The sequence below is a fragment of the Pteropus vampyrus genome, unplaced genomic scaffold (assembly GCF_000151845.1).
Source record: "Pteropus vampyrus isolate Shadow unplaced genomic scaffold, Pvam_2.0 Scaffold250, whole genome shotgun sequence".
NCBI classification, from domain to species: Eukaryota; Metazoa; Chordata; class Mammalia; order Chiroptera; family Pteropodidae; genus Pteropus; species Pteropus vampyrus.
The window spans coordinates 17183-23708 of NW_011889031.1; positions in this window are offsets into that span (position 1 = coordinate 17183).

Here is a 6526-nt window from a genome sequence, read left to right on the forward strand (position 1 = left end):
CGTTCGCCCTAGTTGGCAGACTCATAAATATATAATGCCAAGTAGTGGTAAAAAGTGGTGCTAAAAAAGAAAAATTAAGCAAAGCTAAGAAGACAGAATAATAGAAATTGTTGATAATAGCAGACTAGTTTAGGTTACTCAGATCAACATTCCTACTGAGACAACCAAAATGCTGGAAGAATTTTTTTTTTTTTTTTTAAGTCTTAAAAGCATTGAAGGTCTCACGAGATTTATCAGGCCCTAACTGAAGGAAAATTGAGAACCCGGAGAAGTAATCGGAGTCCTTCGGCCCTGAAGGAATTTTACGATCCTGACAAATTCGAACCTTTACTTCGATGGTCTCTTAGAGGAGGGGCATTAAAAAGATTTCGGGGCCCACCCGAGGTGGGGAGTCCACATTAAACTGGGAAAGCAATGGCTGTACCTTCAGGGAGAGGAAACGAGAGGGAAATTGGCCCTCGTTTGTGAATTTCCATCCCGTTCCATGGGTGGTCCGGAAGACCTCGCCTGTGAATTTAGTGTAGTCTCAGCGGTATTTCTAAGCTTTTGATAATAAGTGAGAACACACACAAAAAGCGTTCTCTGGTGAAACGGCACTCCATTAAAGACCGCGAATCATTCCTGTACACCTGTTTTCCAGGAAAATGAGTAGCACACAGTCAGTTGTAACTAAGTAGACAGAGTGCCAGGAGCGAGAACCCGCAGAAATGAAAGATACTGGAAACAGATGCACTAAATCCTTCTGATTCGGAGTTACTAGACGAGCATAAAAATGCCGTTTCGTTTATATAAAATATAAGATTGACATGTTTACAAGGACCAAGAAGCAACTGAAAACTTAATGAAAGAGTTTAAAATGAAAAGCAACGGGTGGATGGAGACATAGCGAACTGGAACGTGGTTCGAAAGAAATTATTCATAACGCACCATGAAGAGACAGGATGGAAAACATACAAAAGAAATTAAGAGACCTGAAAAATAGAGCGTGTGTGTGTGTGTGTGTGTGTGTGTGTGCGTGTGTGTGTGTGTGTTGGGTGGGGGTGTCTTATCTGTGTTTATGCTGAGTCCCCAAAAGTGGGAATGTGGCAAAAAGAATATTTAAAGAAATAATGGTGGAATTTTCCAATTTTCCAAAATAGATGAGCAACTAACCCAAAGATTCCAGAAGCCGAATGAATCACAAGCGAGAGAAATATAAAGAAATTCACACCTAGAAATACTACTGTGTATCCGAAGAATACACAGTAATTCTTCTTATCGGCAATAGAGGCGGAAGCCAGGGTAAGATCCACGTGCTCGTAGAAAATAGCGGCCAATTTTATACCCAGCGAAACAGGAATTTCAAGAATAAGATCCAGATACCTTTTTGGATTTAAAACAATTGAAGAGGGTGTATCGCTGGCAGTAGATCCTTAGCAAAAAAGATATTCTAAAGGATGTAATTTAGGCAGGGGGAAAAAAAAAAAGCGATCCCAGATGGACTATCCGAGATGCAGGAAGAAATAAAAAGCGAAGACAGTGGAAAATATGTGAATAAGTCTGAACAAATTTTGGCCGTCTACAAAAACATCAATGATAATGACATCTTGTATATTTAGGGAAGATAAAAGAAAGACGGGGCACATAAACACATAACGAAAACGCGTTAGGAGGGGTCGTGTGCTGTCTAAGAGATAAATAGCGGTGTTGATTAATTTTAAGCCTTGCGAAGTTTGCGAGTTTTTATTTCTCGGATAGGTGCTAAGAGAAGTAGAATGTATTATTTAAAAACTAGGAAGTAAGGTAATGAGATGATAAAAATCGATGCGTTCGAATTTTTAAAAAACGAGGAAAGAAATAAAAAATAGAGCGGATACAAAGGTAGTGCAATAACGTGAGATGGCAAATTTCAGCTCCGATCCAACAGTAATTTCATCGCATGTGTGTGGATCGCAGGCTCCTGTGAAAAGAGCGACAGATCGAATTTTTTAATCCAACTATGGATAGTTCTAAGACACATTTAAGACGTAAGAATATAGAAAGGCCAAACGTGAAATGGTGAAAAGGGCTCTATAATGCAAATATCAAAACGAAGCTGATATAGCTGTAAGTATCCGATGAAATGTAATTTAAGGCGGAAATATTACTAGACATGAAGAGATATTTTAATGAGAAAAGGCTCAGTTCACCAGCAAGTGTTGAAATTTAAAACTTTGCATGCACCTAACCACATAGCCTGAAAAGGTATAAAGTAAAAATTGACAAACCTTGGAAGAAAACTAGATAAATCGACTATCGTAGTGGGAGATTTGAACCCACTTCTCAATAAGTGATAAGGCAAACAAAAAAAAAGTCATTAAGGATACAAGGTATGTGAAAAATGGAAATTTGACTTTATGGACATGCCCAGAATGGAACCACTCACTGCATTCCATTCAAGTACAGACAAGCACCTTTAAAACGAGGGACCCTGTTCTGGGCCATAAAGCAAGTATCGACAAATTTCAAGTGTCCGAAATCAAACAGAGTATGTCCTTTACCACAGTAAAATGAAGTGAGACATTACTAGCAAAAGTATAACTTTAAAAATGCTCATAATTTAAGAAATGCTCTTTAAAATGGCCCCTGGGTCAGCGAAGAAGCTTTTCGTTTTGTTTTGTTTTTATTTTTAATTAGAGTTGAGATTCGATATTGTTTTATACGAGTTTGAGGTGTAGAGCGTAGCGGTTAGACATGTATGTAATTTACAAGGTGACCTCCCCCCATCAATAAGCCTAGTCCCCACCTGGCACCGTACACAGTTATTACAATATTATTGACTATATTCCCTGTGCTGTACTTTACGTCCTGTTGACCATTAATGGAAATTAGATAACATTTTGATCTGCACGATAACAAAAATACTATATACTAACACTCAGGTAATGCAGTTCTTTGAGGAAAATTTTTAACATTAAATGCGTTTATCTCAGGAAGTTAAAAAAAAAAAAAAGAATAGCAACATAATCCGAAAAGAGAAAAAGGAAAAATTCGTGATAAAGAGGGAAAAATTAAATAGAAAGCAAACGTACAACAGGGATGATTAAATACACCAAAAGTCGGTTCCTTGAAAAGTCTAGTAAAATCGTCAAACATCCAGTGATAAAGAGAAAAAAAATGGACAAATGGCAATATCGAGAATTATAAGGCGACGTTGCTGCAGGTACTACAGATGTTAACAAGGTAAAAATAGGATATTATGGACAACTTTATGCTAATTAATTTGGAAGTACAGAAAAAATGGACAAGTCCCTGGAAACCTATGACCCACCAAAAATGACTCAAGAAGAAACATAGCATTCGATTAGTCCTAAAACAAAACAAATGGCATCCGTCACTTAAAAAACGAAAAATTAACCACAAAGAAAATTCTGGGTCTAGACACTGTCACTGGTCACCACTCGAGAAGTAATTCCAATATGCCAAGTCTTCCAGACACTGATCACTATCCGGCTCAGTTTCTAAAGCTAGCCTCACTGAGATGCCACAACACGACAAGGAGAGTATAGAAAATTCTAGGCCAGTATTCATTTTAAAAATATTAACTAATAACACGAATGTAAGGGAATCTACGTTCCGGTTTTTCCCATGATGGCTTCTTCGTGATATTAAATCTTTTCCAGAAAAAAAATTTGGGAGAGCCTGTCAGCCTTTGCGGGTCCTCGAACTCACATGTGGCCCACCCCTTGGGTTGTCCAGTATCGGTTGCATCCTCAGAGCAGGAAAAAGGGGGAGTTCAGTGTGACAGAACCCCGAGGGCCTGTTGACCCTTCCACAAGGCGCACCCACCTTCGGTTCCCTCATCCAGTCACTGGACCGCGGCCCAAATGGAAGGCGCTCTACAGGAGCGGCCGCGGTGGGGATGGGGGGGACCCTGGACGCCTGGAGACCCTCTCTCCCCTCTCCCCGTCTGATGCGTCGCTGGCGCGTCTGTGTGGGACAGAGCAGGGCTTGATAACCTGGGGCCTGGCTGCAGCGGCCAGAAGTCCCCCTGATACTGTGTACGAAAGGTTGTCGCCACCGGTCCTTCTCTGGGGAAGGGGTTTCTAGCTCATCAGAGAAGGAAAATTTCACACGCAGAGGACGAAAGCTCTAATTCACATAGGTTTTAAAAGGGGCAGGGCGGGGACCACGTGACTCACGTCGATGAAATGTTGTAGCCGCCCCAAAACTTTGGGCCTGGGTCCAGGAGCCCACAGACATGGGCAGCAAGGCACCTGCTTACATGTCTGAGCCCAGAGGGCCTCTGACTGGCTGGCTTCCTCTTCACACAGGCTGTCCCCTATTGGAGGAAGTATGGCCTCGTGCTGACACGCCCCCCACCCCCCATAACCCAGCTACTCCCCCTCCTGAAAGCCTGCTAACCAGCAACCTTAATTCTTTACCATCGAAACCAACGTGCTCGCAGGTTCTGGGGGTTAGGACATCTTTGGGGTGACTTTATTCTACCTACCACCGCGGTGGCAAACCCCAGAGCAGCCACCACGGTCTCTGGCTCCTGGGTCAGAAGCAGCTTAGGGTCGGGGGCACGGGACGGGGCGGGGCGGGGGGTGGCTGGGAAGTGGGCAAGAAAGGAGTAGAGACCACGTGCCACCTGCCAGACGCTGTCCTTGGAACTTTACACACATTATTCTTTACTTTCTGTGACAGCCCCGTTTAACGTAGACGAGTATCCCGCTTTACGTATGATAAAACAGACGTTCACAGTGATGGAGGGACCAGTGTCGCATAGTTAGCTAGTGGCAAAGGCAGGATTTGAATGCAGGCCCATCTGCCTCTCAAGGACATTTAAAATAGAACCTTAGGTTTATATTCATAGTATCGTGTGTGTGTGTGTGTGTGTGTGTGTGCGCGCGCGCGTGTGTGTGTATTTCCTTCTAGAAAATTATTTTTCAATTGTATAAGTAACGTGTAGATAGATTGTCTTTGCTCTTTAAAAACGGCATTACGGATAAAGCTAATGCCCCCTTCGATCACCTTTTTCCAGCTAGATCTGTCCCCTGGCAGTAACCACAGTCATCAGCTTAGGGTGGTCCTCACGGATATTTGTCTAAAAGTGTGTATATATGAATCTAGGAACACCGTGTGTGCATAGTACTGTAGAGTAAATGAGTAGAATTGTTTTGAGCAAGCATGTGAGTGTGTTTTAACATAAATGGGACCATACTGTACATATTGTCCTGCAGCTTGCTTTTTTAACTCAACAGTATGGCTTGGAAATCTCTCCAGATTTATTTAAATCTCTCTGCGCCGTTTCTTTGGAGAGCTGCACTGGTTTTCCAGAAACCCCGCGTTTCTTTACCCATTCTCCTTTTGCTGGAGAGTCGGGTTATTTTTGGTCTCTTTGCTCTTACAAGCAATGTCGATGCGAACGTCTTCGGGCGGGTTTCCTCGGGGTCAGTAAGGGGAGGCAGAATCATCGGGTCACACGGGGATGGTCATTTTAATTTTAATAAGCACTTCCCGCAACTATATAACACATACCAGCAACGGGGCGACTTCAGATACGAAGTGCACGTTACAGCTTATGTGCCAGCTGATGCGCATTTGTATGTGTCCGTTTTTATCCGCCTCTCTGATTATTTCTTCAACGTCAGTTCCTAAGCGTCGGATTACGGGGTCAGAAACGAACCTTTGGAGTGAAAGCTGAAGTGATTCTCTTGTTAACTCTTTTGTTTGAAGCCAACAGGCTCAGCCCGAAAGCGACTCCGTGGCCCTTGTTTCTGACCATCAAATGAGCAACAAACGTTTCAAGCGAAGCAGACTGTCGGGCTCACACACGTGGCTGGAACGCAAAGTGCCACCGCCCTTCCGAAAGGCGGTTTGGCAGTAGATGTCAAACGCACGCAGGGAACACGTCCACATTCTCAGAGCCTGGAGACGTACCCGAAAGTCCCCCATAGACAAAGAGGTTCGCTGTGGTGTATTTATTATAGCTCTTTCGTTTTTTCTTTTTCTTTTCTTTTTCTTTTTTCTTTTTTTAATGAAAGTACCAGGGCGTCCGACTGGAAGGGAATGGTTAAGCTGAGCGACTCCACAGAATAATCGCACGGCCGTTTAAAATGACATTCCGAAGCGTGCACGTTAGCATGGAAGTCGGTGCCGGCCGGGTAATACCGAGAAGCAGAACTCGCACATTCCGCGCGAAATGTGGACGGACGTAGCTGTGCCTTTCGGGGCTCAGCGGAAGTGCTCCAAGCTGTTGCGGGGGGGCCGATCGTATTTGGGAGGTAAGAGTTTGGGAGTCTTCTTCTGCTTTCGTCCGGTTTCCACCTGCTCTCCCGTGAGTGCGATGGCAGAGAGCTTACGCTGCCCACGTCCTCGACCCCGAAGCTGGGACCGCGTTGACTTACGTGGCGAAAGGGACTTGGTGGATGCGACCAAATTAAGGACTCTGAAAAGGGGAGGTTATCCTGGATTGCCTGGCGGCCTGGTATCATTAGAAGGGTCCCTGTAAGGGGGAGGCAGGAAGTCCAGAGTCAGAGATAGCGACGTGACAGTGGAAGCC